Source organism: Pyrus communis, chromosome 16 (assembly GCF_963583255.1).
Source record: "Pyrus communis chromosome 16, drPyrComm1.1, whole genome shotgun sequence".
NCBI classification, from domain to species: domain Eukaryota; kingdom Viridiplantae; phylum Streptophyta; class Magnoliopsida; order Rosales; family Rosaceae; genus Pyrus; species Pyrus communis.
In genome coordinates, this window is record NC_084818.1 from 4,600,399 (window position 1) to 4,619,482 (window position 19,084).

At 39.6% G+C, this 19,084-nt stretch overlaps 1 long non-coding RNA gene, 1 other non-coding gene and 1 pseudogene across 2 annotated transcripts; 1 reads left to right on the top strand and 2 right to left on the bottom strand.

The window, feature by feature from the left end:
* Nucleotides 1-1,500: 1,500 nt before the first annotated feature.
* LOC137721582 (U2 spliceosomal RNA) lies at nt 1,501-1,689 on the bottom strand. The gene has a single exon (XR_011066657.1). It is a non-coding gene; the product is annotated as a U2 spliceosomal RNA (small nuclear RNA).
* A 2,236-nt stretch (nt 1,690-3,925) lies between these two features.
* Nucleotides 3,926-4,272, bottom strand: LOC137719545 (uncharacterized). Its single transcript, XR_011066407.1, has 2 exons — nt 4,113-4,272; nt 3,926-4,003 (listed from the first exon to the last, which is right to left on the bottom strand). It is a non-coding gene; the product is annotated as an uncharacterized lncRNA (long non-coding RNA).
* A 2,485-nt stretch (nt 4,273-6,757) lies between these two features.
* LOC137721198 (receptor-like protein EIX2) lies at nt 6,758-14,118 on the top strand (annotated as a pseudogene).
* The last annotated feature ends 4,966 nt before the right edge of the window (nt 14,119-19,084 follow it).

Sequence of the window (19,084 nt, forward strand, 5' to 3'; positions counted from 1 at the left end):
CCTATAACATATATGGAGCAGAAGTAAAGATAAGCATGAATAAATTATTCAAAATTTTTACGAGAAAGTTTTGAAACAATGAATATTTGTGCTCTGTAAATTAATCTGTCTCACTAGCTAGAAGCAGACTAGGGCAATCATCTGCACTGGGTACGTAGAAAAACACCGTACAGCTGCCAAAAGTTATCTTCCTTAAGGATTTGCTAACCTCAGATCCCAATCTGTCTGCCATTGACTATTTTTCCTCATTGAAAAACTATGTAGTTAGAAGAGGCCACAATTCAGAATTTTTTTTATTACTTTACCAACTACATCCTTATTTTATTTGGTTTTAATTTTCAGGGTATTTAAATCTATTTAAGTGGATTTTATGTTATTTTTGAAAGATTTTAGAAAAAATAATATTTATGAAATTAGATGTTAAATTTTGGTTATTATCGATAACTTCTCTAAAAAAAGGTTGTACGTATTACTTTATTGGTTCTGTTTGATTGACTTTTTTATCGGTTTTTTTTTTCCTTTTATGAATTATGTTTATAATTTATAATACATATCTAAAAAATAAGTATTACTTTACTTTAATTAATTGCACATTGTTTGACAACTAATTTCTCGCAATTGTAAATGGTGGAATGCTCTATAGTGATTAGAGCATTTCTCTTGAATCCACTTCTCTACTGTACATTAGTATAGAATACAATTTGTAATTAAAAAAAATATTGTCATAGACAATGAAAGATTGTAAATTGTAATGTCGTAGACAAAAAAATAAAAACTTGGAAGCGTTTACACACTTGGCCAACCCAAGAAATCGGCTATTTTATTACGATCATGTGAGGCATTTTTAATTCCACGTACCAAATCATTTCTAATCAAGAAATCTGCTACTGTATTATGCTCATGTGATGTATTTTTAATTCCACGTACGAAATCATTTCTAATTAATTACACGCACAAAGTAATTTATAACAAAGTTCTTAGTTACAAATCAATTTATACTTTGTTATGCTCCTGATGCATCTAATTCCACGTACGAAATCAATTTAAAGTTGACCCTCACCAAAGTTTCAGTCCTTTAGCATTTTTAGAAATAACAAGTTATGAGTTTAATTAAGTTATCATAATCACGGATGAGGATCCCATCCGGATCCAAATGGTGGGGATCCTAAGGATCCTCACGTCCGAGCCGTTCATCATATATCGTACGGTCAATTTTTGTCAGATACTATTTGTGTTTAATTTTAAATAATAAAATTCAAATAATTCATGACCGCACAATATACGATAAACTGTTAGAATTTGAGGATCCCTAGGATCCCCACCATTTGGATCCGGATGGGATCCTCATCCTCATAATCACGTATACCTTTTCACATGTAGAGATTATTTACTTCTAGTTCTAGTTTATTTTACTGAATTTTTTATCTTTAAAAGAAACTCCAGATTCAGAATGGCATAAGCCCATTGGGCTTCGTGAGAAAGAACATGATTGAGATTTGGTGGGGGTGCGCGGGCCCGAGCAGTAGAGCAACGCTTGGCGACGCGCAAGAACTCCAGTAGTAAGCTAGTAGGCTCTTCTTTTTAAAAAATTAATTTAATATTATGAAGACCATTAGTCCACGTATCAAATATTAAATTAATAAGAATTGATACTACACTTGAGCTTAACCAAAAGACCGAGTAAGGTATGAGCTTTAACACGCTGAGCCCTGGTTTTTATTTTACCCCCTTAGCACATTCCCATCTCCGCAGGCTGATGTGAGACACTAGAACTTTTTTTTCTCTTTGGTCGTTAAACTCAGGTGTTCTTCAAAGTAAAATTGTGTTCTTCGAAGTAAAATTTTGTAACCTCGAAACAACATGGCGTCAAGGATTCAGCGGGAGATAATTCGAAGGTGGAGAATGCAGCTCCAAGGATCTGTTGCCTCAATTTGTTTAGTTAATCAAATTAAATTGGTAATTAAACTAAGACAAACTGTTGCTTCAACAAAACTCCAAGGCTCAACCAGAGACTCTCTTATTAACAAGACAATGTATTTCTTACGTATACAACACATTTGGACTATACATCTCTGACATCATGTATATAATTTAACACCAAGAACTCGAACTCGCAGAGGATTTATTACAGAACGTATAGAGGTGAAGAAAAAGAAAATCGATCCTAGCTGGGAAAGCATAAGCAATTCGTATATGTCTATACGATACCTTCTTAAGGGGATCCAGCTCTACTGTTCATGAAGCGTGATAGATAGTTTTCTCATATTGTCCGTCTGGTGACGTGTATTAACTATATGGTACCTTTTGGTGTGAACCCAAAATAGAGTGAAAACATTCAACTTTAACTAGTCACTATATGATCTGTACATGATCACGAGACGTTCTAGACAAAGACGCGCACTATCTTATCCTACTCCATAAATAATGGAGCGGAATCCTTCTTACGAAGCTTTTCCTAATGGCAAAATATACATGTCTTACAAGAAGGTGGCACATAAAGAGAAAAACAAAACCCTTTAATTCTAATACAAAAAACAAACCCCTAAATCTCATGGCCGGCCCTAATCTCGTATATGGTAAAACCGTGCCTTTTCTCCACTTTGAATTAAATACTTGTTATTAGATTCAAATTTCAATTTGTTGTAAACTATTTGACGAATACAAGTTGTGAAATCAACGCGGTCTAATTCCTCCAATCCCTACCTCCAAACTAAACGTATTTCATTAATTAATTAATGGGGTAGGTTATTTCATTAATTAATTAATGGGGTAGGTCAGGTGAGGTTCATAGAGTCAAGCAAGTCTCCCATGTTGTAATATTATGCCCCAATTGGCAGTGCACTCCAAATGAATCCAGTTAAGTAGTGACACAATTCAAATGCTAGTTCTCAGCAACTTTCACTACTAGAAATAAATTTGGCTAAAAGCCATCCTTTTCATTAGTGTGTATTGTCAAGTGTGGACACTCTTATTGGTGGCAAACCTCAATGACCATCAAACAGTCACTAAACTAGAGAATATGTCCTCTGTAGAGGATTCTATTATAACAATGGCTACCAATATTGCATTGGTGTGTATGTGAAGAGTACAACTTTTTTATATTTTATAATTATTTCTAAAATTCAAAATATCTCATTGTCCCTCTTATTAGTGGCTAGATTTGAGACTAACATTGGTGCCCTTCATACTCATACACACACCAATCCTACGTGTCTATATTAGGATCAGTGGCTTTTAAAGTATAGGCACCAAAGTTGGTGTGAATCTACAGCATTCCAAATGGCTAGTAGGTTCGAATTGTATTACATGCGTTTTAGTAATAGCTCTGTACTATATTAAAACTCAACTTGTTAATATAAAATTCACATGAAATTTAAATTTGCAAAAGGATTCACATTTCCAACCAGCCACACTTTATATCCAATAGATTTATCAATAACAAGGTTTGTGCTACATAAGAAAGCATATTGCATTCAATGATGTTGTCCAACACAACCAAGGACCCAAGGGCGATGACATTACATTTTATAACACCTATGTACCTATGCACATCCACCAACAGCAAACTGATAACTAACAAAATCCACCTAATTGGCTCTATGCCTTCCCTATGCCATTTCTAGTATATACATCAAGTAAAATTCACAAAAAGGATCATAGTTAACTTTTCACTTACTGAATTTCAATTATTCACAACAAATCCTACATAACTTACAAGTTACAACTAAGCCTTCTTCAGAATTCCATCCTCCCACTGCAAGCGTTGGACCTAAGTTCGTCATGCAATGAAGCTCACTTAAGCACATTCCCTTCTTGAGAGTCCCACAATTTTTTCTGAATTGAAAAATAAATCTTTTACAAAACATGGTAAAAATAAAACACGATGAACTAAGAACTATATATTGAAAACATACCAAGAGCTTACATCTTTGTGGAACATCTGAAGCAAGCATGACAGCATATGTGGAAGACTCGTCTCTGCCAGCTTCCACCTTCATTCCACCTGCAAATGTACAAAAAGAGTTCACAACACCAAACTACAACCCAGACCGAATTAAACGAATAACTTTGTATTTAGTAGGTCTTAATTCTACGAAGCCGAAATTCCTTACCAATGAGGCACACCACGGTTTCTCTTCTTGATAGGTCAATCACATGCTGAAACTCAAACAAAAAATCAACATTATAAATTCAAGAAAAAACAATGCAATGATTTCAACGTATAATCATCCTTTCAGGTGGGCAATCATTAGATACAGATAGATGTGTTGAAATGCCTGTTGTGCCTTGGCCCGTTCGTTAGTGCGGAACCGAGATTCAGATTACAACCTCACCAAAATCACACACAGTTGAACAAAATAAAATACAAGAAATAAAGACACCGAGAAATTTACGAGGTTCGGCAAAAACCTGCCTACGTCCTCGGAGAGATCTTGCTCTTCACTATGAGAAAAACAGTACAAGTTACACATGAGTTAAATCGACATAACCCAATCCCATAACCCTTGTACACCCACTCACAGAATTTTCCCAAGAGCCTCACTCTACCCCAAGAGTTCTTTCACAAGAGATCTTTCACTCTATCTCTCTTGATTTCTCTCACCCTTACCCATGGTAGAGCCAAATGCTCTCACCATCTCTTTGGATGCTTTACATCTCTTCCTTGGATGATTTCCCTTCCTCCATCCGTTCTTTTTAATACCTAGCCAAATAATTATGGTTTTGAAAAAGCCACAAAACAAGGAGCAAAACAAGCCACAAAACAAGGAAACATAATCCTCATCATAATGTTCCCTCATCAATATTGTTTTGTTTCCTAGCCTAATTTGGCCACTATCCAACAATCTCCACCTTGGCCAAATTGTACCAAAGTCCATTGGCCTTACGTACCAGCATGCACACTCTGAATCAACCTCGTTGGTCCTGTTCCGATTCAGTCACTGCCAATGCATGTGCAGCTGCTGCAAGCAAAAAAAAACATTTAGCTTCAGACAGGATCTCGACACATCCTCGTCTCCTCCAGCAGGTTTTCCCCCTCTTCATTGTCTGCAACTTGGAAACTTGTCAGTGCACCCATTTCCAACAACACCCGTCGAGCCAGACAAACATTCCTCACACTTCCTCCTACCTCAGGACCTTCTCATCATCTGTGAATCCCATAGCTCCACCTGCTGCAAAACCCCTGCAACACTTGAGACTAAACATCACCAGGAAAAGTGTTGCTTCGAGTACCTAGAGGGCATACTCAAAGTCTTCCACCACAAACTTGCTAACCCGGCCTTGCACCCGTAGCACTGTGGACCCTTGCCTCCGGAACAGGATCTGAACCTGCTGTCTCTCTCAGATCCTCTTTCCAATTTTCTTCCACGATTTCAACCTTGAATAGCTTAAGCAGTCTTGTGCCCACCATCATCCATGGTCTCTTTTGTGTATCATTCCACACCAAAGAAGCTTGCACCTGCTCCAAACTTACTGTTTCTTTCCTTGCAGTAAAGTTTCACAAGGTTCTCGTACAAATCTGAAAGTGAGGTAAGAAGAAAGAGGCCTTTGTCTTCTTCCTCAACATCAACTTTCGCAGTTGATCCAAGCATCCCTAAACACGGCTTCCATTTCTTCAGGCTTCCATTACTCTCCTTTACCAAGAGCAAAACCGCCTCTCCCTTTAAACTGCTAAACTGAAAATTCCATGGTGAACAACAAATCTGGACCTCCAATGAACCAAAGCCCCCAACGATGCTCTGATACCAATTGTTGTGCCTTGGCCCGTTCGTTATTGCGGAACCGAGATTCAGATTACAACCTCACCAAAATCACACACAGTTGAACAAAATAAAATACAAGAAATAAAGACACCGAGAAATTTACGAGGTTCGGCAAAAACCTGCCTACGTCCTCGGAGAGATCTTGCTCTTCACTATGAGAAAAACAGTACAAGTTACACATGAGTTAAATCGACATAACCCAATCCCATAACCCTTGTACACCCACTCACAGAATTTTCCCAAGAGCCTCACTCTACCCCAAGAGTTCTTTCACAAGAGATCTTTCACTCTATCTCTCTTGATTTCTCTCACCCTTACCCATGGTAGAGCCAAATGCTCTCACCATCTCTTTGGATGCTTTACATCTCTTCCTTGGATGATTTCCCTTCCTCTATCCGTTCCTTTTAATACCTAGCCAAATAATTATGGCTTTGAAAAAGCCACAAAACAAGGAGCAAAGTAAGCCACAAAACAAGGAAACATAATCCTCATCAATATTGTTTTGTTTCCTAGCCTAATTTGACCACTATCCAACAATGCCACGGCTGCCAATTGATATAGTTTTTTTAGCATGCACACAAAAATTGTTCAGCCAAAACAATCTCTAATTAAAGCATCACAGTTTATTAAATTGAAGTTGCATCAATACCTGAGAATAGAGGCTAATCCTAAGGTTAGGAACCTGTGAAAACAAAGGAAAATAACAATAATAAATTTGAATTTACTACAATTTTCTCTAAGACCATATTTCATATACTCTACTTAAAGATTCAATTCTCATCGTTCTCATCGTTAGATGTTTAACCCATTAAAAAAAAAAAAAAACAAAAACTTAAATTAAGAAACAACTGAAGAGATATGATATCAACACCCTTAGCAAGAATAAGGCCAAATCCTTTCCAAGAGAGCAAGGAAAATGCAAACAAGTTAAAAAGAAAAAAAATATTTCACATACAAAACATTTACGTGTGTTTCTTCCTAACATGAAGACGACAATGACTCGAGATTATATGACTACATTACATCTCCTTAATTTGGTTAATCCATCGTGTGATGATGAAGTACCGAATCATCCAAAAATCCTCGATTCTAGAGCAGGGGATGCTCCCATGGCTGAATTCAAATTAATGCTCCGTTACTCTTTTTTTTTTTTTTTCAAGCAATGGAAATCTGCGTGTGCGTTGCAGGGAAGGTGACAAACGAGTGCTTCTTATGTTCAAGCAAGATCTTGAGGATCCTTCAAATTGGCTCTTGTCACCTGGACTGGAGTTATCTGTGATGACTTAATCGGTCACGTCCGTGAGTTTCACCTCGCTAATTGGTTGGGTGCTAAGATAAATCCTTCTTTGCTCCATTTGAAGCATCTCAACTATTTGGACTTAAGTTGCAACAATTTTCAAGGCATGATTCCTAGCTTCTTGGGCTCTCTTAAAACGTTGATACACCTTAACCTCTCAGTAGCCGGATTCCAAGGATTAATTCCTCCTCAATTGGGAAACCTCACAATTCTACATTTTCTCAGTCTCAGTTGTCAATCGCTGAAAGTTGAGCATCTCGAATGGATTTCCAGTCTTTCCCACTTGAAAAACCTAGATCTGAGTTTTATTGATCTTAGCAAAGCATCTAATTGGTTGCAAGCAATAAACGAGCTCCTTTTTTCGGTAGAGTTACATATGGTCAATTGTCAACTTGATCACATTCCCACTCTTCCTATCATAAATTTTACTTCGCTTTCTGTCCTCGATCTTTCCTATGACAGTTTTGATTCTTTGATGCCTAGGTGGGTTTTCAGTCTTCGAAATTTAACTTCCCTTTATCTCAGTAGTTGTGGTTTCCAAGGTACATTTTCTAGCCATCCCAAGGAACCAGATCTTTCATTAGATAATCTGTGTGAGCTGATGGATTTTGATCTTTCATACAACAATTTCAATGGAAACATATCAGATATCTTTGAAAGCTTGTCTGTGTGTGGTCCAGACCGAATAAAGTCATTGTCGTTAGTGCGTAATAATTTTTCAGGTCATTTAACAAATCAGTTAGGAGAGTTTAGAAACTTAAACCACCTTGATATCTATGGCAATTCAATATCAGGTCCCATCCCAATTTCATTAGGTAACCTATCATACTTGGAGTTCTTAAGCATTTCTAATAATCGGTTTAATGGAACTCTTCCGGAAGTGATTGGCCAACTGAAAATGCTGAGTTATTTGGAGATATCGGAAAACTCATTAGAAGGTGTGGTGTCTGAAGCTCATTTTTCCCACCTCCCAAAACTGAAGCATTTCTTGCAGCCAGGAACCCATTGACTTTGAAAACAAGTCGGGACTGGCTTCCTCCCTTCCAACTTGAGCGTTTATCGTTGGATTATTGGCATCTAGGGCATGAATTTCCTATGTGGCTTCGGACACAAACGCAATTGAAGCTTCTAAGCCTACCCAATACAGGAATTTCAGACACAATTCCGACTTGGTTTTGGAACATATCTTCACAGTTGAGTACTGTAAATCTCTCTAGCAACCAGTTGCATGGTGAGATTCAAGGAATAGTTGGGGGGAGTTTGATTTCGGTTGACCTGGGTTTTAACCAGTTTAACAGTTCGTTACCTTTGGTTTCCTCCTCAGTAGTCACACTAGATCTTTCCGGCTCATCATTTTCTGAATCTCTCTTCCACTTCTTTTGTGATAGGATGGACGAACCTGTTAGACAAATAAGGAATATAGTTGGAGTCCTTGTGTAATTGTATATAATATTATTATTGGAAGAATAAGCCGTCCTACAGCCGTCCTACCTTGTCCTACCTACACACTAGGATGGCTACCTTGTCCTACCTACACATTTGTATCATGTATATATATCCTTATAATCTTGTAGAGAAATAATGAAAAAAATTAAGCATTCTCTTCCATAAGCATTCTCTTCCATTTGCATTCTCTTCCATTTTTCCACAGTCACGTATCAATAACAAATATATTTTTTAGCCTACGTACCTTTTTCTACATGGTATACAGAGCAGGTTTATAACCCTAGCCCTAATTTTTTTTTCGGCAGCTTTCTCTGCCGTTCCCATGGCTGTTCGTGGCCCGTCCCGTCCCTCCTCTGCTCGTCCTCCCCTCCACTGCACCTACTGCAATTTTGATTATCATACCCGAGACACCTGCCATAAACTTCATGGCTATCCCGTTGGCCATCCCCTCCATGGCCAACCGTGGCGACCACCGCGCCGTGCCACTGCTTCCAGTTCTTCCCGCAGCCATGCACCTTCCAATCCTCCCCGGCAGCCACGGTTTTCTGCTTCCTGACCCTATAATTTCACCCAGGCCCATCACGTGCAAGGCACCCAGGCCCCCACCTCCTCTTCTACTCCAGCGACTCACCAAGTGCACGGGACCCAGCCCACTTTGCATGACTTGCAGCTTGCCATGCCTGACCTCTCTGCTGAGCAGCACTCCCGTGTTTTAGCTGCTCTACGTGACACCACCACCCCTCCTCAGGCCAATGTCGTGCTCACTACTGATTTTGCCCAAGGTTTGTTACCTGTCACCTCTCGTCATGGTCAATGGATTCTTGACAGTGGTGCTACGGATCATATTACTTCTTCCGCTTCATGTTTGGTTAATCGTTCTCCTTCACATTTGCCGCCTGTTTCTTTGCCTAGTGGTGCTTCCGCTCCCATTACTTTTACCGGCACTCTTCCTTTAAATTCCTCAGTTACTTTGAAGGATGTTTTATGTGTCCCTAATTTCCGAGTGGACTTTTTATCGGTTGGTAAACTTACAGATGGATTATCGTGTTCCATAACCTTCTTTCCTTCTTGGTGTGTTTTGTAGGACTTGGTTTTGAAGGCGATGATTGGTGTGGGTAAGCGACGTGGCGATCTGTATTACCTTGTGGCCCTTACCTTTTCTCTCCCCACCCGTCAACCTCTCTGCAACATCATTACCATCCCCTCCTCCCTCTGGCATAGGCGTCTAGGTCACCCCTCCTCCACTCGTTTGCAAGCTTTAGCATCTAGCTCTCTTAACTGTACTTTTGATTCTAGTCATATTTGTGATGTTTGTCCGTTGGCAAAACAAACTCGTCAACCTTTTCTTTTGAGTTCAATTTCATCAACTTTCCCTTTTGCTTTAATTCATTGTGATATTTGGGACCCGAATCGTCAATCTTCTCTTTCTGGTGCTCATTATTTCTTAAGCATTGTGGATGATTTTTCTCGCTTTACGTGGGTCTTCCTCATGAAACATAAATCCGACACTCAACAATTAATTAAGGATTTTTTTGCTTATGTCACTACCCAATTCCGCACTACCATCCAATGCATTCGTACTGACAATGGTGGTGAATTTTTATCTCTTCGTAGTTTTTTCTCTGATCATGGGGTGCTTTTACAAACTTCTTGTGTTTATACCCCCCAACAAAATGGCGTTGTTGAAAGAAAACATCGTCATCTTCTTGAAACCGCTCGCGCCCTTCGTTTTCAATCCCATCTTCCTATCAAGTTTTGGGGGGAATGTGTTCTTACCGCTACTTATCTCATCAATCGTCTCCCTACCCGTCTTCTCCATCATAAATCCCCATTTGAGGTTCTCTTTTCGAAAACCCCATCTTATGACCACTTCCGCGTCTTTGGTTGTCTGGCATATGCCACATCTGTCACTCCCACCACCAAATTTTCCCCTCGGGCTCATCGTTGCATTTTTCTCGGTTATCTTCATAGACAAAAGGCCTATACCCTTTACGATCTCGACAATCACCGCATTTTCACTAGTCGAGACGTCATCTTTCAAGAAACTACTTTCCCTTATGTCGTTTCTCACCCTCCTATCCCATCCTCTTCGCCTACCCTACCCATCCCACCCCCTCTGGACTTTACATATAACCCACCCCTTCCTGCCCCGACGCCTCACCCTCCTCCACCTTCCTCCCCTTCCACGCCTCCTACAGATTCCCTTGCTGCCCCATTACCCATTCCTCCCCATGCCCCTGCCCTCTCGGCATCCCCTCCTTCCCCCCCCCCCCCCCCACTACTTCCTTACCTTTCACCCTTTTACCCACGGACATCCCTACCCCCCCCCCCCCCACTACCTACCAATCCTCCCTTTCCCCGCACCTCTTCCCGTGCCCATGAACCTTCATCCTATTTAAAAGACTACGTTTGCTCGTAGGTGATTCTGCCATCCCACCCATCTTCGACTTCGCAACCCGGTTCTACACAAGGTACGCGATATCCACTTTGTAATTTTCTCTCTTATCACCGTTACTCTCCCAGGCATTTTTCTTATATTAACTCTGTCAGTCGGACTGTAAAGCCTTCCTCCTTTGCCGAGGCTGCCACTGACCCCAATTGGCAACGTGCTATGACTGAGGAGCTTCAAGCTTTACATGCTAATGGTACTTGGACTTTAACTTCCTTGCCCCCTGGCAAAATTCCCATTGGTTGTAAGTGGGTGTACAAACTCAAGCACAATTCCGACGGCTCTATTGACCGCTACAAAGCTCGTTTGGTTGCTAAAGGCTTCACTCAGGCTGAAGGTATTGATTATCATGACATTTTTTCTCCTACTGCTAAGATGATTACGGTGCGTTGTCTTCTTGCTCTTGCTGCTAGTCAATCTTGGTCTCTTCATCAGCTTGATGTTAATAATGCTTTCTTACATGGTGACTTACATGAAGAAATCTATATGTCTCCTCCTCCTGGTCTTCGGCGACAGGGGAAGAATCTTGTGTGTCGCCTTCACAAGTCACTTTATGGTCTTAAGCAGGCTTCTCGCCAATGGTTTGCCAAATTCACTAGTGCCATCATTTCTGCTGGTTTTCAACAATCCAAAGCTGACTATTCATTGTTCACTAAAAAGTCTGGTATTTCTTTCACAGCTTTGCTCATTTATGTGGATGATATTGTGATTACAGGCAATGATGCTAGTGCCATTAATTCTCTGAAGTCTTTTCTCCGTGATCATTTTCGGATAAAAAACCTTGGTGATTTAAAATATTTTTTGGGTATTGAGGTTTCTCGTTCCAAACAAGGGATTTATATTTCTCAACGCAAGTATGCATTAGAGATTCTCAAGGACTATGGTTTTTTGGGAGCACGACCCATTGCTTTTCCTATGGATGACACAAAATTATCTGATAAAGGAGAACTTCTCAAGGATCCTGAAAAGTATCGACGATTAGTAGGTTGGTTAATATATCTCACTATCACTCGGCCGGATATCACCTATTCTGTGCATGTTCTAAGCCGTTTTATGCACGAGCCAAGGATATCTCATATGGATGCTGCGCTTCGTATTGTTCGTTATTTGAAGGCTACTCCAGGTCAAGGTTTATTATTTCGTTCTGACAACCAGACCAAGTTAACTGCGTTTTGTGATTCTGATTGGGCAGGTTGCCCTATCACTCGCCATTCGACTACTGGGTATTGTGTATTCTTGGGCGGTTCTTTGATTTCTTGGCGGACGAAACGACAGAAAACCGTTTCGCTCTCTTCAGCAGAGGCGGAATATAGGGCCATGGCAGGTGCTTGTTGCGAGATAGTTTGGCTTCGTTTTTTGTTGAAGGATTTGAACATTCCTTTGGATGGTCCTTCCATTTTATTTTGTGATAATCAAGTAGCGTTACATATAGCTGCCAATCTTGTTTTTCATGAACGAACTCGTCACATTGAGATGGATTGTCACTTTATACGAGATAAGATTGTAGATGGCACAATAGAGACCAAGCATGTGGGTACGGCACAACAGTTGGCAGACTTGTTTACCAAACCTCTTGGGAAAGAAAAGTTTTCGGGTATGTTACGCAAGTTGGGAGTTCTTGACATCCACTCTCCAACTTGAGGGGGAGTGTTAGACAAATAAGGAATATGGTTGGAGTCCTTGTGTAATTGTATATAATATTATTATTGGAAGAATAAGCCGTCCTACAGCCGTCCTACCTTGTCCTACCTACACACTAGCCGTCCTACAGCCGTCAAGCCGTCCTACCTTGTCCTACCTACACACTAGGACGGCTACCTTGTCCTCTACAGCCGTCCTACCTTGTCCTACCTACACACTAGGACGGCTACCTTGTCCTACCTACACATTTGTATCATGTATATATATCCTTGTAATCTTGTAGAGAAATAATGAAAAAAAATTAAGCATTCTCTTCCATAAGCATTCTCTTCCATTTGCATTCTCTTCCATTTTTCCACATTCACTATCAATAACAAATATATTTTTTAGCCTACATACCTTTTTCTACAGAACCAAGAAACCTTATCAGCCTTCATCTTAGGGACAATCTTCTCACTGGAGAAATTCCTAATTGTTTGATGAACTGGAAACGGTTGTTAACTTTAAACCTAAACAGCAACAAGCTGACTGGGAACATTTTCCAAGCTCCATAGGGTACTTAAAGAGACTGGTATCATTGCATTTAGGCAATAATCATCCATATGAAGAATTACCTTTGTCCATGCAAAACTGTACGGAGTTCTTAGTGGTTAACCTCGGCCAAAATAAGTTTTCCAGAAGCATTCCAACATGGATTGGGACAAGCCTTCCGAATTTGATGATTCTTAACATTCGTTCAAATAAGCTTCAAGGAGACATTCCTCATGAACTCTGTCATCGGAAAACTCTCCAAATCTTGGACCTTGCACACAATAACCTTCAGGAGCAATACCGACATGCTTAAAAAATATCAGTGCGCCAGATGTATACAAGATGCCGAGTTTAGTCGATTTTATGATGGATTCTGTGATAGTGGTGACAAAAGGGAGACAAGACGAATATAATTGGGCGTCAACACTTAGGTTGGTTATAGTTATGGACCTTTCAGACAACATGATATCTGGAGAGATGCCAGAGGAACTGACCAGTCTCGTTGGCTTGCAGTCCTTGAATTTATCGAAAAATCTTTTGACCGGAAGAATCCCTTCAAAGATTGGTAACATGAAATGGTTACAGTCTATGGATTTATCAATGAACCAACTTGATAGTGAAATTCCCCAAAGCATGAGAAGTTTGACATTTTTGAGTCACTTAAACGTGTCCTGCAACAGTTTGACGGGAGAAATTCCGAAAAACACTCAGCTTCAGAGCCTTGATCAGTCTAGCTTCATCGGCAATGAACTTTGCGGAGATCCACTCAACACGAATTGCAGCTCAGATAGGATGGTGCCACCAACAGTTGAGCAAGACGGAGGAGGATACCGTTCACTTGAAGACAAGTGGTTCTACCTGAGCTTGGGACTTGGATTCATCGCGGGGTTTTGGATTGTGCTTGGTTCTTTGCTAGTAAACATGCCATGGAGCATTCTTCTTCACAGTGGTTGAATAGGATGGTGCTTAAACTGTATCATGTATTTGAGTGAGCTTGTTGGCATTTTCCTTGCTGTGAAAAATACCGTACATTTGTTTGATTGTATTTTTTTTACTTTGTTTTAAAAATAGGATAGTGAGCAAACTTTATGATGTAAAAGTGAGATGAAGTCGCTTTTCTTTGTGTTTTTTACCTACTAATTGTGAACTTTTGATTAATCAAGAATCCTTCAACTGTCGATTGATTGAAGAGAGAGTATTATACATGTTTGATTGTGATTTATAATTGGCTACTTAATTTGGACTTACAAATAGTCAAGAAATATGACTCAAGGATCGCATAAATATTGTCCGTTTGGTAACATGTGTTGGCCATACGGTACTTTTATGGTGTGAAGCCAAAAATAAAGTGAAAATATTGTACTCTAACTAGTCACTATATTATCAATACTGATCACGAAACGTTCAAGACAAAATGCGCGCTATCTTACCCTACTCCATAAATAATGGAGCGGAATCCTTCTTATAAAGCTCCTTCTTGATGGGAAATATACATGTCTAACAAGAAGTTGGCACATTTGGAGTAAAACAAACCCCTTAAAAGGAAAATTAAAAACCCCATCAGAGCAGACTCACTTCTTGATCATGATCGATCAGTGGGCAAAACCGGGGCTCGGAACATCGCCATACCGTCTATAAAAATTGTAATCTCCATTGCCGACATCATAATCAGCAGCTTCTCCCGGAAAATCTTCCATAACCAAAACGCTTTCGCAACGATTTTAAAATTGTGGCTCCCGGGGTTGATATTTTCCACTATTGAGCCTGATAGTTGCAACCACAGCCCACAGGCAGAAGAAGAAAAATGAGCAGAACATCGAACAACTTCCTCCTCCCCATTTTTCAGTAGAATCGATATGGTAATTGAGAGTCGAAAGGGAGAAGAAGAAGCGAGACATGCACTACTTTAATAGGTGGTAAAGCCATATGCTCGTGAATTTGATTTATTAAGTTATTGCATGAACCATCATATGGTGCTAGTGTCATGTCATCCAATCTGGACAGAGATAAAGCTTCGTTAAAAAGTTGTCCTGCGGACCAACGTATATAAGGTTGATGTAGAGACACGCTACTAAAGGATGTAAATTGGCCGAGTCAAGCCGAGTAGTAGAGTGCTCAAACTAAGCTCAGATGATATTATTCGTGTTCAAGTTCTGTTCAAACTCAAAAAAGGCTCATAGGAGGACACCGAGATGGGCATCGCCACGTGATGGAAGACATCCGAGGGTGACATAACCCATCTTATCATGTGTATGCTCTGAACTTGTTCATACATTCTCATATTACAACAGAATGGCCCCGTATTGACCGACTATCAAGGGTGATGCAAGCTACCATTTCATGCTTATGCTAAGAAGATGTAAATATCCATACAAATTTGTGCCGAATAAATATGTATTTTTAAAATTAAAATATGAAAATACATGAATATGTTTAGAGCATATATATAATATGATGACTTAGTTCACCCTCAAATGTCAGCCAACACGAGGTCGGGGACAAGGATAGATCCACATAGGGACCTGGGAGGTCCCAGGATCCATCGGCGATCCTAAATCGCTGCTAGAAATTTTCTGGGGACCCCTTGTACTCGAGTATGAGGTCTGTGCAGGTTGCAGGTTGCAGTGGCTGTCTTCTTCTTGGAGAAGATGACCGCGCACGGAGAAGAAAGAAAATAGGGACCCTTCCATCCTCTCTCATCCTTGCTTCTGCCATGGTCTCATCCATCGGTGCCATCCACTTCTCCTCCCCTTTCTCTGTCGTCTAGCGGGGCAGTACATAAGCCCAAATTTCCCCAAATTATTTCAACCACCTTAGTAATTTTTCCTATGGGTGAAATTTCCTACATAAGGTTAGTAAGATGAATATGATTTGTCATGGGTTGGTGAAATTTGGGGGTGGAGCTGCCATGGCTTCAGGAGAATGGGGATGGAGGCGGTTGGTGGAGGTATGTCAGCTATGTTCTTGGTGAGAGAGAAGGTGGATGTTTGGAAACTAGTAAAAGAGAAAAATGGTGTGTTTTGTTAGAAAGATAGTGGGAGTTTGGGGAGAGTTTTATTTGACCGGTGTTTTAAATTTAGTGGTCCATATTAGATAATCAATAACTTAGGTACTCCCTAATAACTTATGAAACCTCGTAATGGATGCTTGAATTATAATTTTATAATTTGTAATATTGTTTTGCATATGATTTTTGACCTTCATTATTGGGACTCTCCGAGTTTAAAATTATGAATCCGCCACTGACCGGGAGGACACCAAGATCGGCGTATGTCTTTTTTCAAGCTCGAACTTGGTTCTGATCGGCTTGTTTAAACCAATTACTTTTAATTTCTTTATTATTCTTTCGTAAGGAGTAAAATGGTTTTAAAAAGTGCAATTTACTTGATATTATCTTATTGACTGTTACATTTTTGGCGTATTAACGTCCATAAGCTGAGTTTAAAATTCATTTAGAAGAGGAATTGGATCTCATCCGGATTCAAATTGTGGGGATCCTACGGATCTTCACATCTTAGTCATTCGTTGTGTATCTTACGGCTACAAATCATTTGACCTTTTTTTATTTAAAATTAAACATAAATAATATTTAATGAAAACTAATCACACAATATATAATGAACAGTTAAGATGTGGGGATCTTTAGGATTCCCACAAAGTAAAGAGGATCATCTTCCAAAGAGGAATTTCTTTAGTACCACCGGATGTAATGACCGAAAAAAAGAAAAGTACCACTCTCTGTCCCAAATGATGCACAACTGTGTGCGAATGACATATATTTTCTCAAAACTCTGTTCATTCGGATGGGATTTTGATCATCCGCCGAATGATTTCTGTTGAGAGTTGTCCACCTCGGTCAGGACAAGATTTGTTACGTGCTAATATGATTTATTGAGCTACGTCTTATATTACTAATTAATTTTATGATGTACCCTATTTTCTCTGCTTTACCACAAAATCCGCACCACCTCATACCTCACATCATACCATCCACACAACCAAACCCTATTCTCCCTACTTTACCACCAAATCCGCACCACCCCATACCTCCCACCATATCATCCACACAACCTAATCTTCCCTATTCCCCTATATTAAACAGTCTTATTACATCCCCATCACCTATCTCCACTGTACCTCTTGTCCCTGACCCTTCACCAACCCTATCCTCTACGAATGCAGTCCGTGTTGCCCGTCTCATCTTCTTCTCAGATACACACACGTGGACAACAAAGATGACGTGGAGCGTGTGTGGCCGTTGGGTTTCACACGTGGACAACCTTGCTCTGATATCATGATGAAATTGGAGTTCCATCCTAAAATCAATTGACATTATGAGGAGTAGCCTAATATTATATAAGCACATAACAAATCTTGTCCCTCACCAACATGGGACAACTCTCAACAGTTTCTACATGTCGACACCGTTTTCCCTTTCAAGCTACTTGTGTATGCACGTACAAGCTAACAGGTTGCAAGCTATTGCAAGTTTCAATGTATGCTGCTCATTCAAAAGAACTCGCAAAAGCAAGGCAAATTTGGATGTCATAGTCGTACCATCAAATACTAATACTATAAGTGAACAACAAAATTTATATATTTCAGATGTGTTATAGCTAAGTGAATTAAACACGCGTTATAAGGTGTTGATAACACTATGCATCAAAAAATTTCCTGTAGCATGGTATGGGCACCGTGTTTACTAGATGTGTTGGGAACTAGTTAGGATCGACTGTGACATTGCCATGAGGAAAGTTCCTGACTTCATTCTAGGGCCATGTTGAGAACTATAGCTTATGTAGTGAGCACATATCATGTACTTATCTGTAAAGTGATTCCCTTCCTCATAAACACTTTTAAGTTATGCGCTAATATAGTTAGAAACGTTTTGTTTGTAAGAAAATACTTAAATTTTTTCAAAAATACTTTTCAACTTTTTTAAAAGCATTCTCAAACAGCTCTTAAAATGGAATGAATAAGTAAATACATCTTTAATCTCATGCAAAATTTGCTCTGAGAAAATACAAGTGGTGCCATTGCACATGACCTCTGTTTGAGTCTCAAGGCACAAAATCTTAGTGCCGGCCTTGATCTCATGCATGGTGCAACCGTGCCATTTCTGCACTTTGAATTAAATACTTGTTATTGGTTTCAAATTTCAATTTGTTGTATACTATTTGATGAATACAAGTTGTGACATCAACGCGGTTTAATTCCTCCAATCCATATAGTCAAGCAAGTCTCCCGTGCTCCAATATTAGGTTCCAATTGGGTGACACTTAGGGTCCAGATGAATCCAATTAAGTAGTGACGAAATTCAAATGCGATTCCTAAGCAACAGTCACTTTTTATAGATGCCTTGTTGATTGTTCAACCATTTTTAAGTGCCATTTAAATTTCATTTTACACTTTATATGTTGTTCATCTCGAATACGTACATAGGGTTAGGCCAACTACTTAGAAGAGCACGCTCGTCTATCTGCATTCGAACTCAACTTTTTTACAGTAATTTTTTCTTTGTAAAAATGGGACTAGCTAGTGATTTCGTCAAATATTTTATCATTTCAAGAGTTGAGAAGACTCAAAGAGGCATTTGAACCTCCTTTAATCATAATCGTGCGATTCATTAAAACTAAAAATCAAACTTAAAATGTACCGTATGAAATACAGATTTGAAATTTATCCTCAAGCATTAAACCACCTGTAGTGATTACTTTTTCAAACTAATTTAAAACATCTATCATCGTCCATTCTATACTGCATGGGCAAACAGTTTTGGGAATTTCTCTTGGGAAAAGGTAAATAAATTGCCAAAGCAGGCCTAGCAAACAGTTTTCCCACTGTCCGGTCCAAATGTCCAGAAAGAAAAGGTTTGTGAGTTGCGACGGTGGCGATGTGGGCGAGAAGAACCGCTTACTCTCGGACGCGGACTGTTTGATGGACTAAAATCTGACAAAT